Source organism: Arachis ipaensis, chromosome B5 (assembly GCF_059453495.1).
Source record: "Arachis ipaensis isolate K30076 ecotype BB chromosome B5, ASM5945349v1, whole genome shotgun sequence".
NCBI classification, from domain to species: domain Eukaryota; kingdom Viridiplantae; phylum Streptophyta; class Magnoliopsida; order Fabales; family Fabaceae; genus Arachis; species Arachis ipaensis.
Window position 1 is genome coordinate 32089988 of NC_142440.1, and position 20693 is coordinate 32110680.

The 20693-nt window shown below is 41.5% G+C and overlaps 1 non-coding gene across 1 annotated transcript; it reads right to left on the minus strand.

The window, feature by feature from the left end:
• Positions 1-338: 338 nt before the first annotated feature.
• On the minus strand, positions 339-446 carry LOC148563770 (small nucleolar RNA R71). The gene has a single exon (XR_015884488.1). It is a non-coding gene; the product is annotated as a small nucleolar RNA R71 (small nucleolar RNA).
• Between the last annotated feature and the right edge of the window lie 20247 nt (positions 447-20693).

A 20693-nucleotide genomic window follows, 5' to 3' on the forward strand; every position in this document is an offset into this window, starting at 1 on the left:
ATTCCAATTTACATGGAAGAAGCATCTCCATTCCTACCATTGGAGCAAACAACTTTGAGCTGAAACCTCAATTAGTTTCTCTGATGCAGCAGAACTGCAAGTTTCATGGACTTCCATCTGAAGATCCTTTTCAGTTCTTAACTGAATTCTTGCAGATCTGTGATACTGTTAAGACTAATGGAGTAGATCCTGAAGTCTACAGGCTCATGCTTTTCCCTTTTGCTGTAAGAGACAGAGCTAGAGTGTGGTTGGACTCTCAACCCAAGGATAGCCTGAACTCTTGGGATAAGCTGGTCACGGCTTTCTTAGCCAAGTTCTTTCCTCCTCAAAAGTTGAGCAAGCTTAGAGCTGATGTTCAAACCTTCAGACAGAAAGAAGGTGAATCCCTCTATGAAGCTTGGGAAAGATACAAGCAGCTGACCAAAAAGTGTCCTTCTGACATGCTTTCAGAATGGACCATCCTGGATATATTCTATGATGGTTTATCTGAGCAATCAAAGATGTCATTGGATACTTCTGCAGGTGGATCCATTCACCTAAAGAAAACGCCTGCAGAAGCTCAAGAACTCATTAACATGGTTGCTAATAACTAGTGCATGTACACTTCTGAGAGGAATCCTGTGAGTAATAGGACGCCTATGAAGAAGGGAGTTCTTGAAATTGATACTCTGAATGCCATATTGGCTCAGAATAAAATATTGACTCAGCAAGTCAATACGATTTTCCAGAGTCTGAATGGAATGCAAGCTGCATCCAACAGTACTCAAGAGGCATCTTCTGAAGAAGAAGCTTATGATCCTGAGAACCATGCAATAGCAGAGGTAAATTACATGGGTGAACCTTATGGAAACACATATAATCCATCATGGAGAAATCACCCAAATCTCTCATGGAAGGATCAAAAGCCTCAACAAGGCTTTAATAATGGTGGAAGAAACAGGTTTAGCAATAGCAAGCCTTTTCCATCATCCACTCAGCAACAGACAGAGAATTCTGAGCAGAATCCATCTAGCTTAGCAAATTTAGTCTCTGATCTATCTAAGGCCACTGTGAGTTTCATGAATAAAACAAGGTCTTCCATTAGAAATTTGGAAGCACAAGTGGGCCAGCTGAGTAAAAGGATCACTGAAATCCCTCCTAGTACTCTCCCAAGCAATACAGAAGAGAATCCAAAAGGAGAGTGCAAGGCCATTGACATAAGCACCATGGCCGAACCTGTAAGGGAAGGAGAGGACGTGAATCCCAAGGAGGAAGACCTCCTGGGACGTCCAGTGATCAATAAGGAGCTTCCCTCTGAGGAACCAAAGGACTCTGAGGCTCATCTAGAGACCATAGAGATTCCATTGAACCTCCTTATGCCATTCATGAGTTCTGATGTGTATTCCTCTTCTGAAGAGAATGAGGATGTTATTGAAGAGAAAGCTGCCAAGTTCCTTGGTGCAATCATGAAGCTAAATGCCAAATTATTTGGTATTGAGACTTGGGAAGATGAACCTCCCTTGTTCACCAATGAACTAAGTGATCTGGATCAACTGACATTGCCTCAGAAGAGACAGGATCCTGGAAAGTTCATAATACCTTGTACCATAAGCACCATGATCTTTAAGGCTCTGTGTGATCTTGGTTCAGGGATAAACCTCATGCCCCTCTCTGTAATAGAGAAACTGGGAATCTATGGGGTGCAAGTTGCTAAAATCTCATTAGAGATGGCAGACAATTCAAGAAAACAGGCTTATGGACAAGTAGAGGACGTGTTAGTAAAGGTTGAAGGCCTTTACATCCCTGCTGATTTCATAGTCTTGGATATTGGAAAGGAAGAGGATGAATCCATCATCCTAGGAAGACCTTTCCTGGGCACAGCAAGAGCTGTGATTGATGTGGACAGAGGAGAATTGATCCTTCAATTCAATGAGGACAACCTTGTGTTTACAACTCAAGGATCTCTCTCTGCATCCATGGAGAGAAAGCATAAAGAGCTTCTCTCAAAGCAGAGTCAACCAAAGCCCCCACAGTCAAACTCTAAGTTTGGTGTTGGGAGGCCACAACCAAACTCTAAGTTTGGTGTTGAACTCCCATATCCAAACTCTAAGTTTGGTGTTGAAGAGCCTCAACAATGCTCTGGACATCTGTGAGGCTCCATGTGAGCCCACTGTCAAGCTATTGACATTAAAGAAGCACATGTTGGGAGGCAACCCAATGTTTATTTATCTAACTATATTTTTGTTTTTCATGTTTTCTTAGGTTCATGATCATGTGGAGTCACAAAATAAATATAAAAATTGGAAACGGAATCAAAAACAGCAGAAGAAAAATCACACCCTGGAGGAAGCACCTGCCTGGCGTTCAATGCCAGAACAGAGCATGGTCCTGGCACTGAACGCCCAAAATGGGCAGCATCCTGGCACTGAATGCCCAGAACAAGCATGGTTCTGGCGTTCAACACCAGAAATGGCAACAAATGGGCGTTGAACGCCCAAAATGGGCACCAACCTGGCGCTGAACGCCCAGAGTTGTGTGTAAAGGCATTTTACATGCCTAATTGGTGCAGGAATGCAAATCCTTGACACCTCAGGATCTGATGACACCACAGGATCATCTCAGGATCTGTGAATCCCACATGATCCCCACCTACCTCACCCTCTCTCTCTCCCTTCATGATCATCCCTTCTATTCTCCATTCACCACTCACATCCATACACACACCCCTCCATCTCCTCCATATCTTCTTCTTCTTCTATTCTTTCTTCTTTTGCTCGAGGGCGAGCAACATTCTAAGTTTGGTGTGGTAAAAGCATAAGCTTTTTGTTTTTCCATTACCATTGATGGCACCTAAACCTCTAAAAGAGGGGAAGGGAAGACAAAGGCTTCCATCTCCGAGTCATGGGAGATGGAAAGATTCATCTCAAGGGTCTATAGCTCAGTGGTAGAACATGTGGCTGCAAATCAAGAGATCCCTGAGATACCTCAGGGGATGCACTTCCCTCCACATAAATATTAGGAGCAAATCAACACCTCCCTAGGAGAATTAAGTTCCAACATGGGACAATTAAGGGTGGAACATCAAGAGCACTCCATCATCCTTCATGAAATTAGAGAAGATCAAAAAGCAATGAGGGAGGAGCAACAAAGACAAGGAAGAGACATAGAAGAGCTCAAGGACATCATTGGTTCCTCAAGAAGGAAACGCCACCATCACTAAGGTGGATTCATTCCTTGTTCTTATTTCTTCTGTTTTTCGTTTTCTATGTTATGTGCTTATCTATGTTTGTGTCTTCACTACATGATCATTAGTAGTTAGTAACTTTGTCTTAAAGTTATGAATGTCCTATGAATCCATCACCTCTCTTAAATGAAAAATGTTTTAATTCAAAAGAACAAGAAGTACATGAGTTTCGAATTTATCCTTGAACTTAGTTTAATTATATTGATGTGGTGACAATGCTTCTTGTTTTCTGAATGTATGCTTGAACAGTGCATATGTCTTTTGAAGTTGTTGTTTAAGAATGCTAAATATGTTGGCTCTTGAAAGAATGATGACTAGGAGACATGTTATTTGATAATCTGAAAAATCATAAAAATGATTCTTGAAGCAAGAAAAAGCAGCAAAGAGCAAAGCTTGCAGAAAAAAAAATGGGCGAAAAAAAAATAGAAAGAAAAAGCAAGCAGAAAAAGCCAAAGCTCTTAAAACCAAGAGGCAAGAGCAAAAAGCCAATAACCCTTAAAACCAAAAGGCAAGGGCAAATAAAAAGGATCCCAAGGCTTTGAGCATCAGTGGATAGGAGGACCTAAAGGAATAAAATCCTGGTCTAAGCGGCTAAACCAAGCTGTCCCTAACCATGTGCTTGTGGCGTGAAGGTGTCAAGTGAAAACTTGAGACTGAGCGGTTAAAGTCAAGGTCCAAAGCAAAAAAAGAGTGTGCTTAAGAACCCTGGACACCTCTAATTGGGGAATTTAGCAAAGCTGAGTCACAATCTGAAAAGGTTCACCCAATTATGTGTCTGTGGCATTTATGTATCCGGTGGTAATACTGGAAAACAAAGTGCTTAGGGCCACGGCCAAGACTCATAAAATAGCTGTGTTCAAGAATCATCATATTGAACTAGGAGAATCAATAACACTATCTGAACTCTGAGTTCCTATAGATGCCAATCATTCTGAACCTCAATGGATAAAGTGAGATGCCAAAACTATTTAAGAGGCAAAAAGCTACAAGTCCCGCTCATATGATTGAAGCTATGTTTCATTGATAGTTTGGAATTTATAGTATATTCTCTTCTTTTTATCCTATTTGATTTTCAGTTGCTTGGGGACAAGCAACAATTTAAGTTTGGTGTTGTGATGAGCGGATAATTTATACACTTTTTGACATTGTTTATAGTATGTTTTTAGTAGGATCTAGTTACTTTTAGGGATGTTTTCATTAGTTTTTATGTTAAATTCACATTTCTAGACTTTACTATGAGTTTGTGTGTTTTTCTGTGATTTCAGGTACTTTCTGGCTGAAATTGAGGGACTTGAGCAAAAATCAGATTCAGAGGTTGAAGAAGGACTGCTGATGCTGTTGGATTCTGACCTCCCTGCACTCGAAGTGGATTTTCTGGGGCTATAGAAGCCCAATTGGTGCTCTCTCAATTGCGTTGAAAGGTAGACATCCAGGGCTTTCCAGCAATATATAATAGTCCATACTTTGCCCAAGTTTAGATGACGCAAACTGGCGTTCAACTCCAGCTCTCTGCCCAATTCTGGAGTTCAGCGCCAGAAATGGATCAAAAACCAGAGTTGAACGCCAGAAATGGATCGAAACCTGGTGTTCAACTCCACAAATGGCCTCTACATGTGGAAAGTTAAAGCTCAGCCCAAGCACACACCAAGTGGGCCCCGGAAGTGGATTTATGCATCAATTACTTACTTCTGTAAACCCTAGTAGCTAGTTTATTATAAATAGGACATTTTACTATTGTATTTGATATCTTTGGACGCCTAGTTCTTAGATCAAAGGGGCTGGCCATCTCGGCCATGCCTGGACCTTTCACTTATGTAATTTTAACGGTAGAGTTTCTACACTCCATAGATTAAGGTGTGGAGCTCTGCTGTTCCTCAAAGATTAATGCAAAGTACTACTGTTTTCTATTCAATTCATCTTATTTCGCTTCCAATATATTCATTCGCACTTCAACCTGAATGTGATGAACGTGACAATCATCATCATTCCCTATGAACGCGTGCCTGACAACCACTTCCGTTCTACCTTCGACTGAATGAATATCTCTTAGATCTCTTAATCGGAATCTTAGTGATGTAAGCTAGAATGATGGCGGCATTCAAGAGAATCCGGAAGGTCTAAACCTTGTCTGTGGTATTCCGAGTAGGATTCAATGATTGAATGACTGTGACGAGCTTCAAACTCGTGATTTCCGGGCGTAGTGACAGACGCAAAAGGATAGTAAATCCTATTCCAGCATGATCGAGAACCGACAGATGAATAGCCATGCCGTGACAGGGTGCGTTGACCATTTTCACTGAGAGGATAAGGTGAAGCCATTGACAAGGGTGATGCTTCCAGACGATTAGCCGTGCCGTGACAGGAAATTTGGATTATTTTCCCGAGAGAAGACCGAAAGTAGCCATTGACAATGGTGATGTATCACATAAAGCCAGCCATGGAAAGGAGTAAGACTGATTGGATGAAGATAGCAGGAAAGCAGAGGTTCAGAGGAACGAAAGCATCTATATTCGCTTATCTGAAATTCTCACTAATGAATTACATAAGTATTTCTATCCTTTATTATTTATCTTTTAATTATCTAATCCAATCACATTTAACCCTACCTGACTGAGATTTGCAAGGTGACCATAGCTTGCTTCATACCAACAATCTCCGTGGGATTCGACCCTTACTCACGTAAGGTATTACTTGGACGACCCAGTGCACTTGCTGGTTAGTTGTGCAAAGTTGTGAACCATGGTATTGGCATCATGTTTTTGGCGCCATTACCAGGGAAAGAAAGAGCGATGAATTTTACATAATTAAAGTGTAATCACAATTTCTACGCACCAGGGAGAGATCTTATCGCAGCTCCTGCTAAGAATCGGGATAGGGTGGCCAATCTTCCGTTGAGTTGTTGTACTTCTTTGACACAGGTTGGGGTCTTCATGTTGAGTATGGCTTGACATTTGTCTGGGTTTGCTTCAATTCCCCTTTGTGTGAGCATGAAGCCTAAGAATTTTCCTGCTTCTACTGCGAAGGTATATTTTGCGGGATTGAGTCGCATGTTGTGTTTCCTTATGGTGTCAAACACTTGAGCCAGGTCGGATAATAATGTGTCTTCGGTTTGTGTTTTTATTAACATGTCGTCCACATAGACCTCCATGATGTTTCCGATGTGATCCGAAAAAACTTTATTCATTAGTCTTTGATAAGTAGCTCCTGCGTTCTTGAGACCGAAGGGCATCACGATGTAACAGTAGTTTGCCTTTGGTGTTAAAAACGAGGTCTTTTCTTGGTCTGGTAGATACATGGGGATTTGGTTGTATCCTGAATACGCGTCCATAAACGAGAGATATTTATATCCAGAGGAAGCATCTACCAGGGCGTCAATACTTGGGAGCGGGTATGGATCTTTTGGGCAAGCTTTGTTGAGATAGGTGTAATCGGTGCACATTCGCCACTTCCCATTCGATTTTTTCACCAAGACGACGTTGGCTAACCATAGCGGGTATTTAACTTCTCTTATAAATCCGGCTTCCAGTAGTGCCTGTACTTGCTCTTCCACAGCCTGGGATCGCTCTGGCCCAAGCTTTCTTCATCTCTGCTGTACCGGTCGAGATCCTGGGTAGACCGCCAACTTGTGGCACATTAGCTTAGGGTCTATGCCTGGCATGTCCGCGGCTTTCCATGTAAAGAGGTCGACATTATCTCGCAAGAATTGTATTAGCAATTCTTTTAAATCTCCTTTGAGGATCGTGCCGATATTAGTTGTTTTTTCCGAGGTGTCCCCGATCTGAATTCTTTCTATCTCGCCCTCTGGTTGGGGGCGAAGATCTTCTCGTCGTTGAACTCCGCCCAACTCGATTGCGTGGAACTCTTCTCCTTTGCCTCTGAGGTTTAGGCTTTCGTTATAACAGCGACGTGCCATATTTTGGTCAGCTTTTATCGTGGCTATTCCTTTTGGAGTTGGGAACTTCATACATAGGTGTGGGGTCGATACTATTACGCCGAGTTGGTTGAGTGTTGTCCGACCTATGAGAGCATTGTAAGCTGAACTTACATCGACCACGATGTAGTCTATTTTGAGCGTCCTGGATTGGTCTCCTTTTCCAAAGGTTGTATGTAGTGATATATATCCTAGTGGTCGAACCGAGGTATCTCCTAACCCGAACAGACTGTTTGGATATGCCTTAAGTTCTTTTTCTTCTAAGCCGAGTTTATCAAAGGCTGTCTTGAATAATATGTCGGCAGAACTCCCTTGGTCTATTAAGGTGCAGTGTAGGTTGGCGTTTGCCAATATGATGGTGATGACCATGGGATCGTCGTGTCCTGTGATGATGCCGGACGCGTCCTCCTTAGTGAATGTTATCGCTGGGATGTTGAGTGCTTCCTCCTCTCCTTCGACATGACATACTTCTTTGAGATACCTTTTGCGGGAAGATTTGGAGATCCCTCTTGCTGCGAATCCGCCATGTATCATGTGAACGTGTCTTTCTGGTGTCCGAGGTGATCGTTCTGCTCGTTTGGTATCTTCATCCCTTCGTCTTTTTCTTTGATCATCATCTCGGGTGGCCAGGAATCGATCTAATTTTCCTTCCCTCACCAATTTTTCTATGATATTTTTCAAGTCGAAGCATTCGTTGGTGGCGTGTCCTCTGACCCGATGATATTCACAGTATTCTTTCCGATTTCCTCCTCCTCTTTTTCCTTTGAGGGTCCGTGCTGGGGGAATCTTTTCTGTATGGCAAACCTCTTTGTATATTTCGACTAGGGATGCTCTGAGGGGAGTATAATTATGGTATTTTTTAATTTTCTCCCCTTGTCGGTCTTCTTTCTTTTTGTCTTTATCTCGGTAGGGGTTCCCATATTATGAGGTTTCTCCTAATCGAGCGTTTTCTTCCATGTTGATGTATTTTTCTGCTCGCTCCTGTACTTCGTCTAGTGAGGTAGGGTACTTCTTTGATATAGATTGGCTAAATGGCCCCTCTCGTAGGCCATTGATGAGTCCCATGATGGCGGCCTCTGTTGGTAAGCTTTGTATGTCCATGCATGTTTTGTTGAATCTTTCCATGTAGTTGCGGAGGCTCTCCTGATCTCCTTGTTTGATCCCCAGTAGACTGGGGGCGTGCTTGGCTTTATCTTTCTGGATGGAGAATCTGGCCAGGAACTTTTTGGCCAGGTCGTCAAAGTTTGGGATGGACTTTGGAGGTAAGTTGTTGAACCATCGGATTGCTGTCTTTGTGAGAGTTGTCGGGAAAGCTTTGCAGCGAACGGCGTCTGAGGCGTCGGTAAGGTACATTCTGCTTCTGAAATTGCTGAGATGGTGGTTGAGATCTGTGGTGCCATCATATAAAGTCATATCTGGGAGTTTGAAGTCCTTTGGGATTTTGGTTTTCATGATCTCTCTGGTGAATGGATCCTGTTCTTTACGTGAGCTTTCCTCAGGAGTGATCCGAGGGGCCTTTGATTTGAGATCGGCTTCCAATTGCTGTAATTTTTCTTCCAATTCTCGACGTCGTCGTATCTCTCTTTGTAGATCCTTCCCGATTTCTCGTTATTGTTGGGTTTCTTTTTCAAGTTGCTTCAAGTGATCTTGAAGTACTTCTATCGCCCCCGGGTTTGTTGGATTTTTGTCTCTGTTGGATTCCGGGGTGCCGTTTAGTGGGGTGTCCGCATTTTTGTGTGGCGTTCTGTTTTCTAGATCTGAATCGTGATCGTTGTCGTGGTTGTCCGCCATGGTGTTGGGATGACTTCCAGGGTCCCCGGCAACGGCGCCAATGTTCCGAGGGTTACCTGAAACTGGAGGTCGATCTCGGATGAGATCTTCGGTACAGATCAGAGACGGCGTGTCCGGCTGGCTGGTGGCGGCCGGAGCTGTCGTGTCCGACTCGTTGGACTTACCGAACTGCTGATCCTTGGCCACCGGAGGGTGGGGGTACCTGCAAGAGACTCCGATGCTTAAGTTAGCACGGGTATTAAGCAGGTTTTATGTAGAATCAGAGTATGAGTTATACCTGGGTGCTCCAGTGTATTTATAGTGGTTGTAGAGTGACCTTTTCTAGATAAGATAAGTTAGTTATCTTATCTTATCTTTATCTTTGAGTTGAGGTCAGCTTATCTTCAAGGAAACCGCCCTTATCTCTATAGGCTTGGACGGCCTGTGGACTGGTGTCATGTTCCTCTATTTGGGCCCTTTATTGGGCTTTCCTGTCGATTTGGCCGACCTCTTCGAGAAGAGGTCGAATAGCCTGACCCGAAAAGGTCGGTCGCTTTGTCGCCAATCATCCCGGGTTGGGTAACTCGACCCAGGGTATAAACACCATCCCTGACGACATTCTCCAGGCTGAAGAGAGTGAGGTCAGCCTCGGGAGCAATAATCCGAACCTGCTCCTTCAGGTTCTCGTAAGCAGCAGTCACACTGCCAACGAGATGACCTTGGAGCTCAGAGTAATCAGCTCGGGCATTCTCCAACTCCTCCCTCAGGCGCACCACCTCCCGATAAGATGTCACATAACTGTCCTTATGTCTCATAGCCGTATCTTCGGCCAGCCTCACCGAAGCCGCTAGAGAGAGGTAACTCGCCTTCTCATTCTCCAGATCCTTCTCCAACTTGGCTACCTTTACCTCAAGCTCTTCCTTCAGGCCCTTCATCCGGTCGAACTCCTGTTTAGCCTCCTCCATAAATTCCTTAGTGGCATGGAGAGGAAGATTTTGAGCAGTTCGGTACAAGGCAGCCCCCATGTATGCCATTTTAACACTGTTTCGGGTCATAAAATCCAGATGGCGAAGGATTGACACATCATCCATGGGGAGGGTACCGTAGGGACCGATCTGCTGATCTACGAATTCGGTTGCATTAAAATCAGGGGCGTCAAGGTTGAAAACCTCAGTTGTTTTTTGTTTCTTATTAGGAGGAGCACCAGAAGTAGCAGCTGAAGACTGTGGAGGCTCAGCCAGACGAACTCGAGGAGTGGGGATCACTTTTCTTGGCCCAGGAGAACTCGGCATGGGCGGCTTCACTGGCACATGGGAAGATCCTTCCCCGGCCGCCTTGGCCGAGATGTTCTGAGTAGCAGCAGCCTTCTTCGCCTTCTTGTAGGCCTTCATGGAATCATTATTTTTCAACATCTCTAAAAGAACAGAATCAACCATAACGACAAGTTACCACACAGGAAAAGAAAAGCTCAGAAAGCAAGTATAAAAACAAATCAGACAGTACCCAAAGCAGTTCGAACCAAAGACGGATCACTCAAGAATCTTTTTGTATCCAGATGGGGTGGTTTCCCCCACAAATCCTCAATAACAACCACAAAAGCCCGCTCAACCTCATTAAGCATCTCCCATGTATAACGTGGCACCCTCACATTCTTTTGCCACTCTAGAGGAAAAGCAGGCTCATCATTTTTATCAAGAAAAAAGGGGCGGACCCCCTCAACAACACGGATGCGGAAGAAATAGTTCTTAAAATCTTTAAAAGACTCATCATACATGGCAAAAACTTTATGCCCCTGGGCCGACCTGAAAGAAACCCAGGAAGCTTTCTTTTTGGAGGAACCTCCGGGCTTGGCCGAGACGAAAAGATAAAGGAAAAGAGTTTCAGAAGGTGCTATGCCTAACTCTTGGCAAAGCAGTTGAAATATTTTGATAAAGCCCCAGGAATTCAGATGAAGCTGGGATGGAGCAATGTTACATGACCACAACAGGTCGGTTTCAAAAGCAGTAAAAGGAAAAGTAACGTCTAACTGGCTGAAGAAGTATTCATAAGCGTAAAAGAAGGGACGCTCCCCCTCGATGAAAGTAGAAAAGCAAGCCCTCTCATCAGAATCAGGATCTACGAGTTCATAATCCCTCTCCCGGGCACTGCTACTACAAATCCTATGACGCTTCCTCAGTTCTACACAAAATTCAGCATCCACGACAGAGACACACATTAGGACAAGGGAGTCCAGCCAATCAGACATCCCCTTAGGAACTTTGGAAGACACCTCTACAATGTTATTACGAGAAGACATGACGCCGACTAATCCTACAAATAAGAAAAGAAGATTGGATTACTAAAAAAACATCTCGGACGAGGGGCAAAATAACTCGACAAAAATGACACAGGCAAACACATAGGAAAGGAAAACCCCAAGACTCAAAACCAAAGTCCTGGGGCATCCTTTGGAGGCAGTGATGCACGAAAAACTTGTCTCTCAACAAATCTCCCTTCGGCAAGTATACCGAATTGTCGTCAAGTAAAACTCACAATAGAGTGAGGTCGAATCCCACAGAGATTAACGGATTAAGCAATCAATGGTTGATTAATTATCCTAGTTAGACGAATCAGATTTGGATGATGGGCAGCAGGAATTGTAAATTGACAGAAAAGTAAAGAAAGCAATAAAGTGCAGAAAAGTAAAATGACAAGAAAAGTAAATGTAAGAACTAAAAATAAAATGAACATTGGGATCAAGAGATATTGCAATCCTCCGGATCATGTTCATTCTCATCTCTTCCTCAATCAATGCACTCATTGATCTCCTTGGCAATCTTAAGTGATTGAATTACAATTTCTTGTAATTCAATCTCTCAAATCTTGATCAATAGCCAATTCCTTGGTCAATTGCTCATGAGAAGAGATGAAGTATGGTCACTGATTATACCACATGCGTTTCCCAAATCAAGCATTGAGAGGATTATAGTCACATATCCATCCATACCCAATTTGGTCCAGCATGAGAAATCATTTCTAGCTTGATCTCTTCATTCCTCTTCCAAGGTTCAGAAGAGATCCAAGTATGAATAGTTTCTTTTCCAAGATAACTACCCAATTGGATGAAGATCGAAAGCTTTCAAGTAAAATCAAGAGAAAAGAAAGAAGAAGAAGAATAAGAACTACAATTGATCCATTGAATCACAATAGAGCTCTCTAAGCCAATGTAAAGAGTTAGTGATCATTGCTCTACCAAAATAGAAAAGAAAGAAAGTGTAGAAAAGTAAAGATGAAGATAAAAACTGAAATTGAAAATTTAACATTCATAAATGAAAATTACAACTAAAAGAAAAACTACTACTAAGAAAAGAAAAGAAGAGAAAAGGAAGAAGAGTGGTTGAGGGGAGGGGTCCGAAGACCCACTCCCCTTGGAGTGTGCCAATTCACAGAAGTTCGAATTGGTCTTCACTCTCTCCCCCTTCCTTCAATTTCCAGAATTCCAGAATGCTTTGAATGTAAAAACTAAGGCCTTTATATAGGCTCTCCTAAATTACAAAATGAAAATAAAAGCAAATTACAATAAAATGAAAATTCCTATTCTAGATGCTTCTTGTGGTCTTGATTGGTTGACAGTTGTGGGCTTGCTTGCTTGAGCTTTGAAGTGGACTTTGAGAGAGAAGTGAGTTAAGTTGAGGCCCAGGTGCTAAAGTTAGTGCTAAAGTTAGCCACACTAACGCTACAAGTGTGGCGTTAGTGCTAAAGTTATTGTGGCTAACGTTGCACTTGCTGCCCAGTTGGTGTTTTTGGGGCTTAAAAGATGCCTCTTGTTTGTGCTCAAATTTCATGCCCACTATAGAGTATTATATATCGTTGAAAAGCTCTGAATGGCAGCTTTCTAACACAACTAGAATCACCTCAATTTAACCTCTGTAGCTCAAGTTATGCTCCTTTGAAGTGGACATGGTCGCTGGCATATATGCCAACGTTACTGGAAATGTTGATTGCCAATAATGCTAGTGATTTCCCGTTTCTGCCTCTCAAACTTAGTGTCCACCCCATACTATTATATATCATTGGAAAGCCTTGGATGTCTACTTTCCAATGCCTTTGGAATCACCTCATTTGGAGCTTTGTGGCTCAAGTTATGCGTGTTTGAAGAAGGCATGGTCAGGCTATCAGGTGGGACTTTTGCCCACGTTAACTACCACGTTAACTAAGTTAACGTGGGAGGTAACGTGGCTTATTGGGGGCTTGTGAGTTCACTCCAACGTTAGTGAGAATGTTTGGTGTCACTAACGTTGTCGATCACCACCTTTCTCCACGTTAGCTTCCACGTTAACTAAGTTAACGTGGGAGTTAACGTGGCTTTGTTGTAACTTGGGCCAACGTTAGTGACAATGTTGAATGTCACTAACGTTGGCTTTCCCTCTTTTTTCTTAACGTTAGAGACCACGTTAACTAAGTTAACATGGGAACTAACGTGCCCACTTATGAGCTTGGTCCAACGTTAGTGATAATGTTAAGTGTCACTAACGTTGGCTCCATTTCCTTTCTTCAAAGTTAATGCCACTAACTTTTCCCACTAACGTTGGGGCTTTCCTTCCTTCCACGTTAGTGCCTACGTTAGTGTAACTAACGTAGCCACTAACGTGGCTCTTCTCTTCTTATTTTGGCCTGAAATCAATCAAACAAAGTGCATCAAAGTCTTGCTCTTAATCATGGATCATGCATCATCCAATTTATCTTATAATTCATGCAAAATCCTGATGAAATCATGTAAAATACACAATGTATGCTTGAATCAAGATGTAAGTGAATATCCATCCAAAACTAGCTTATTTCCTAAGAAAATGCATGAAACTACCTTAAAAACAGTAAAGAAAAGGTCAGTGAAACTGGCCAAGATGCCCTGGCATCACAACACCAAACTTAAAGCTTGCTTGTCCCTAAGCAAGTACTGGAACAAGAGAATGATGAATGGAATGCCAAGAGAAATGAGTCATTCTTATGGAAGTCATGTCCCTGGTTTTATGGTGGTTTCATGCATAGCAACTTAGGTTCATTCCTGGCTTTCAGACCTTTATCATGTCCTAGAATACTCACTGTGATTGCATCCCATGAGACTTTTATTCATTGATCCTTTTGTTATCATTTCAGGGCTTATTTTTGTTCTTAGGCTAAGTGCTCTGTAAGGGGGCAACTCTTTAAAATAAGCTTTCAGCCAACACTCCCGAACCAGTTGGTTCAAGGTGCTAGGTGTTGAAGCACCCCTAAGGACTTACTTGCTCAACTCTCTCCCCCATACATACACACCACAGGCACATAGTTTATTTGTTTTCTTTTCTTGAGACCTTGGTGTCCAGCACCTCTTTGGGTTACTAAATGCTCTGTAGTGAGGGTTACTCTTGATAGTGGACTTTCAGCTGATAATCCCGGGTTAGTTAACCCAAGTTACCAAGTGATAAGGCACCCCTAAGAGCTTATTCATCCAAGTAGATCCCTCACACAGGAGCACCACAGACACATGCCTCAAGATTAAAACCATTGGTGCCTAGCCTTATTGCTTACTTTTTTTTTCTTTTATTCTTCCACTTTCATTGTTCTTTCCCTCTTTCTTATTAGGATCTTCTTATTTAGCTAGTCTCATGGGGTGTGTCTCAAGCATAGTATTCATGACAGATAGTTGTCTTTCCACCCTTGTGATTGAACCAACTTAGCTAACTTATGACCACACCACAAACTCAGGAACTCCATAGTATGAACTCTACTCTGGTCTTTTATAAAACACTCATTCTCTTTTTATTTGATTTAAAAGGGACAAGCATACTAGTAAGCAAAGTAAGGATGCAGTAATGACATTCAGACTAGAAAACACAGCCTTAATCAATAAAAAGTTTAAAAGACAGAATTGACATGCTTATTTACAAGGAACAAGCACACATACATACAAAGAACTTAGAAGACAATCATGCAATTGAATGTACTGGAAATAAGTAAGAGGAAAAAGGAACTTTACCACCTTGTAGTTCATCTTTATTGTTGTTGCCCTTCTTCTCCTACCTTTCTCCCTTCCCACACCAATTTAGACTAATTGCTTGTCTTCAAGCAGCAAATAAAACAGTGGTGGTGGGGTCTATGATGGGTCATGAACGTCTTACATACTGAAATGTAAGTGATGTATGTGGTTAAGCAAGCAAAAATTAAGGGTAACACTGCAAGCCTAAGAAGCAAAGGCATTATGATTATACAAACAAGTGGTGTTGCTGGATACATTGCATAGAAAAATAAGTGGCACACCAAACTTAGTGTGACACTTTCTCTTAGAATTGATGCAAGTATCTAGAAAGATTGAAAACAGATTGTTGCAGGGCAACACCAAACTTAGAATGTGATCATATGCCAATTTTATTTGGAAAGAAGCTGAGTAAAGAACTGTTGTATTAATAACAAAATCACCAAGAGCCAAAGCTGTCACGAACAGGGGCTTCTTGGTGAGGCATTAACACAAACAGTTAGAGAGCATAGAAAATAAAGAACTAAAGCAATTACATGAATAAAGCAAAACAAAAGAAAATGTCTAATCTAGGTAATCAACCAACCGGTAGTTTGTTAATCACAATTAATCCCCGGCAACGGCGACATAAACTTGATGCACGGAAAACTTGTCTCTCAACAAATCTCCCTTTGGCAAGTATACCGAATTGTCGTCAAGTAAAACTCACAATAGAGTGAGGTCGAATCCCACAGAGATTAACGGATTAAGCAATCAATGGTTGATTAATTATCCTAGTTAGACGAATCAGATTTGGATGATGGGCAGCAGGAATTGTAAATTGACAGAAAAGTAAAGAAAGCAATAAAGTGCAGAAAAGTAAAATGACAAGAAAAGTAAATGTAAGAACTAAAAATAAAATGAACATTGGGATCAAGAGATATTGCAATCCTCCGGATCATGTTCATTCTCATCTCTTCCTCAATCAATGCACTCATTGATCTCCTTGGCAATCTTAAGTGATTGAATTATAATTTCTTGTAATTCAATCTCTCAAATCTTGATCAATAGCCAATTCCTTGGTCAATTGCTCATGAGAAGAGATGAAGTATGGTCACTGATTATACCACATGCATTTCCCAAATCAAGCATTGATAGGATTATAGTCACATATCCATCCATACCCAATTTGGTCCAACATGAGAAAGCATTTCTAGCTTGATCTCTTCATTCCTCTTCCAAGGTTCAGAAGAGATCCAAGTATGAATAGTTTCTTTTCCAAGATAACTACCCAATTGGATGAAGATCAAAAGCTTTCAAGTAAAATCAAGAGAAAAGAAAGAAGAAGAAGAATAAGAACTACAATTGATCCATTGAATTACAATAGAGCTCTCTAACCCAATGTAAAGAGTTAGTTGATCATTGCTCTACCAAAATAGAAAAGAAAGAAAGTGCAGAAAAGTAAAGATGAAGATAAAAACTGAAATTGAAAATTTAACATTCATAAATGAAAATTACAACTAAAAGAAAAACTACTACTAAGAAAAGAAAAGAAGAGAAAAGAAAGAAGAGTGGTTGAGGGAAGGGGTCCGAAGACCCACTCCCCTTGGAGTGTGCCAATTCACAGAAGTTCGAATTGGTCTTCACTCTCTCCCCCTTCCTTCAATTTCCAGAATTCCAGAATGCTTTGAATGTAAAAACTAAGGCCTTTATATAGGCTCTCCTAAATTACAAAATGAAAATAAAAGTAAATTACAATAAAATAAAAATTCCGATTCTAGATGCTTCTTGTGGTCTTGATTGGTTGACAATTGTGGGCTTGCTTGCTTGAGCTTTGATGTGGACTTTGAGAGAGAAGTGAGTTAAGTTGAGGCCCAGGTGCTAAAGTTAGTGCTAAAGTTAGCCACACTAACGCTACAAGTGTGGCGTTAGTGCTAAAGTTATTGTGGCTAACGTTGCACTTGCTGCCTAGTTGGTGTTTTTGGGGCTTAAAAGATGCCTCTTGTTTGTGCTCAAATTTCATGCCCACTATAGAGTATTATATATCGTTGGAAAGCTCTAAATGTCAGCTTTCTAACGCAACTAGAATCACCTCAATTGGACCTCTGTAGCTCAAGTTATGTACCTTTGAAGTGGACATGGTCGCTGGCATATATGCCAACGTTACTGGAAATGTTGATTGCCAATAATGCTAGCGATTTCCCGTTTCTTCCTCTCAAACTTAGTGTCCACCCGATACTATTATATATCGTTGGAAAGCCCTGGATGTCTACTTTCCAATGCCTCTGGAATCACTTCATTTGGAGCTTTGTGGCTCAAGTTATGCGTGTTTGAAGAAGGCATGGTCAGGCTGCCAGGTGGGACTTTTGCCCACGTTAACTACCACGTTAGCTAAGTTAACGTGGGAGTTAACGTGGCTGAGTTCACTCCAACGTTAGTGAGAATGTTTGGTGTCACTAACGTTGTCGATCACCACCTTTCTCCACGTTAGCTTCCACGTTAACTAAGTTAACGTGGGAGTTAACGTGGCTTTGTTGTAACTTGGGCCAACGTTAGTGACAATGTTGAATGTCACTAACGTTGGCTTTCCCCCTTTCTTCTTAACGTTAGAGGCCACGTTAACTAAGTTAACGTGGGAACTAACGTGTCCACTTATGAGCTTGGTCCAATATTAGTGATAATGTTAAGTGTCACTAACGTTGGCTCCATTTCCTTTCTTCAAAGTTAATGCCACTAACTTTTCCCACTAACGTTGGGGCTTTCCTTCCTTCCACGTTAGTGCCTACGTTAGTGTAACTAACGTAGCCACTAACGTGGCTCTTCTCTTCTTCTTTTGGCCTGAAATCAATCAAACAAAGTGCATCAAAGTCTTGCTCTTAATCATGGATCATGCATCATCCAATTTATCTTATAATTCATGAAAAATCCTGATGAAATCATGTAAAATGCACAATGTATGCTTGAATCAAGATGTAAGTGAATATCCACCCAAAACTAGCTTATTTCCTAAGAAAATATATGAAACTACCTTAAAAACAGTAAAGAAAAGGTCAGTGAAACTGGCCAAGATGCCCTGGCATCAGGCAGAAACAAGGCAAGGTTTCAGGAAATTTCTACAGCTTACGAAGGTCTCAAATAAACGCAAAGGAAGCAAAAACACAAAAAGCCACTATCTTTCTACAGTTTCACCAAACAAAAGGGCATAGCAAAAAAGCCGAAAGCAGGAAAATCGTCAAAGATACAACCTTTTTTTCAGAGACAAAAATCATCATTTCAAATACAATCATCAAAAGCACAAGCGGAAGCGACGGCAACATGCAAAACTCTAAAGGCATCAAGCAACAGAGAAAGTCAAAGAAATTACACAAAAAGACTAAGAAATCCCAGAATACACAACAATCAGGCACAGTAAAACAGAAAAATCCAAACTTTCTCCAAATCAGACTTTCTCTAAATCAGACAAGAAAATGACGCAGAAGAAAGGGAAGGAGAAAACCAACCTAGAACAAAAGAGAAGCTGCAAAAACTGAAGACGGGAAAATGGAATCAACCCAGAGAATCACCAAATGACGCTATCACGCAAGGAAAGGTAGAACGATGCGGATGAAAACAGAAAGTGAGAGAGTGAAGGAAGAACTTACGAAGGAGAGAAACCGATTTTTTTGATCGAAAGATTCAAAATAAAAACCAAGGGAAACAGGCAATTAAAACCAATTAATGAAGGTATTTAAAGCCTCGCATATTCCCAAAGTCAAAATATTAAATGCAAAAATGCGCGCTTTCAGAAGAAGCGAAAGAAGAAACGTTCCACATTCAAAAAGACTCTACAAAGAAAGGAATCGACAAAATGCTTGAGTTCGGCTTCAGTAAAAAGGACCGAAGCCAAGGATTCGACCTCAACAAGAAAGACCGAGCTCAAGCAGGGGCACTGTTCATACCCTGGGTCGAGCTATCCGACCCGGGATGATCGGCGACAAAGCAACCGACCTCTTCAGGTCAGACTATCCGACCTCTTCTCAAAAAGAGCTCGGCTAAATCAACAAGAAGGCCCAAGAAGGCCCAAACGAAGGAACACAGTCCAATCCAAAGGTAGTCCAAGCCTATAGAGATAAGGGTGGTTCCGTTGAGATACGCTGACCTCACCCAAAGATAAAGATAAGATAAGATAATATAACTAACTTATCTTATCTAAAAAGGTCACTCCACACCATTATAAATACACTGGAGCACCCAGGTATAACTCATACTCTGATTCTACAATAAACCTGTTTAATACCCGTGCTAACTTAAGCATCGGAGTCTCTTGCAGGTACCCCCCACCCTCCGGTGGCCAAGGATCAGCAGTGCAGCAAGTTCAACAAGTCAGACACAACAGCTCCGGCTGCCACCAACCAGCCGGACACGTCATCTCTGACCAGTACAGAGGATCTCATCCGAGATCGACCTCTAGTTTCAGGTAACCCTCGGAACAGTGTCCCAAACCAACTCAAGAAAGGAGATCTCAAACCAGTCGCAAGAGGCTGGTTGGACTTCATTGGGCGCTCCATACTGCCCACTAGCAACCGTTCTGAGGTCACTGTCAAAAGAGCAGTGATGATTCATTGTATTATGCTGGGAAATAAAGTGGAGATTCATCATCTGATTTCGTGTGAGATTTACACAATTGCAAACAAGAACTCCACTGAAGCCAAACTGGCATACCCAAGCTTAATTTCTCTACTATGTAAGGATGTTGGGGTGAGGATGGGAGTAGATGAATTCATCCCAATCGAACACCCAATCACCAAGAAGTCAATAGAAGGACAACAAGTGCAAGACAACTCCATTAAAAGGAGGGCGCAGGTGTTCCTCCCAGAAATCCCTGAAATTGACTACTGGACCCGCCTAGAAGTATCTGTTGCCAAGCTGCAAGAAGCTATGGATCAACTTAAGGAAGAACAGCAGAATCAAAACTTCATGCTCTGCAAGCTGCTTAAGGAACAGGAGAAGCAGGGGCATGAGCTACAAGAGCTGAAGCGCCAGAAGCTCTCCCTTGAAGGATCAAACACCCACAGATTGAAGGAGCATCCACTTCTCAAAATCAAGGTTGTTGAGTCCTAACTCTGTGATAACCTTTATTATTAGGAATTTATTTTAAGAGTCATTTATTTTTCTGTTTTTAATTTTCTGTCTTCCATTATTATTGGTCTGCTTTTATATTTATTTTTGAGTCTTATTTTTATTCCATGATTAATAAAATTTAAAGTTCATGTCTTAAAGCTATGAATGTCCTATGAATCCATCACTTCTCTTAAAAAAAATGTTTTTTTATTGCAAAAGAAAAAGAAGTACATGAATTTCAAATTTTAAAACAGATTAATTATTTTGATGTGGTGGTAATACTTTTTGTTTTTCTAAATGAATGCTTGAACAGTGCATATTTTTGAATTTGTTGTCCATGAATGTTAAAATTGTTGGCTCTTAAAAGAATAATGGAAAAGGAGAAATGTTATTGATAATCTGAAAAATCATATAATTGATTCTTGAAGCAAGAAAAAACAGTGAAAAGCTTGCAGAAAAAAATATATATGCGAAAAAAAAGCAAGCAGAAAAAGCCAATATCCCTTTAAACCAAAAGACAAGGGTAAAATAAAAAGGATCCAAGGCTTTGAGCATCAGTGGATAGGAGGGCCTAAAGGAATAACATCCTGGCCTAAGCAGCTAAACCAAGCTGTCCCTAACCATGTGCTTGTGGCGTGAAGGTGTCAAGTAAAAACTTGAGACTGAGCGGTTAAAGTCATGGTCCAAAGGAAAAAGAG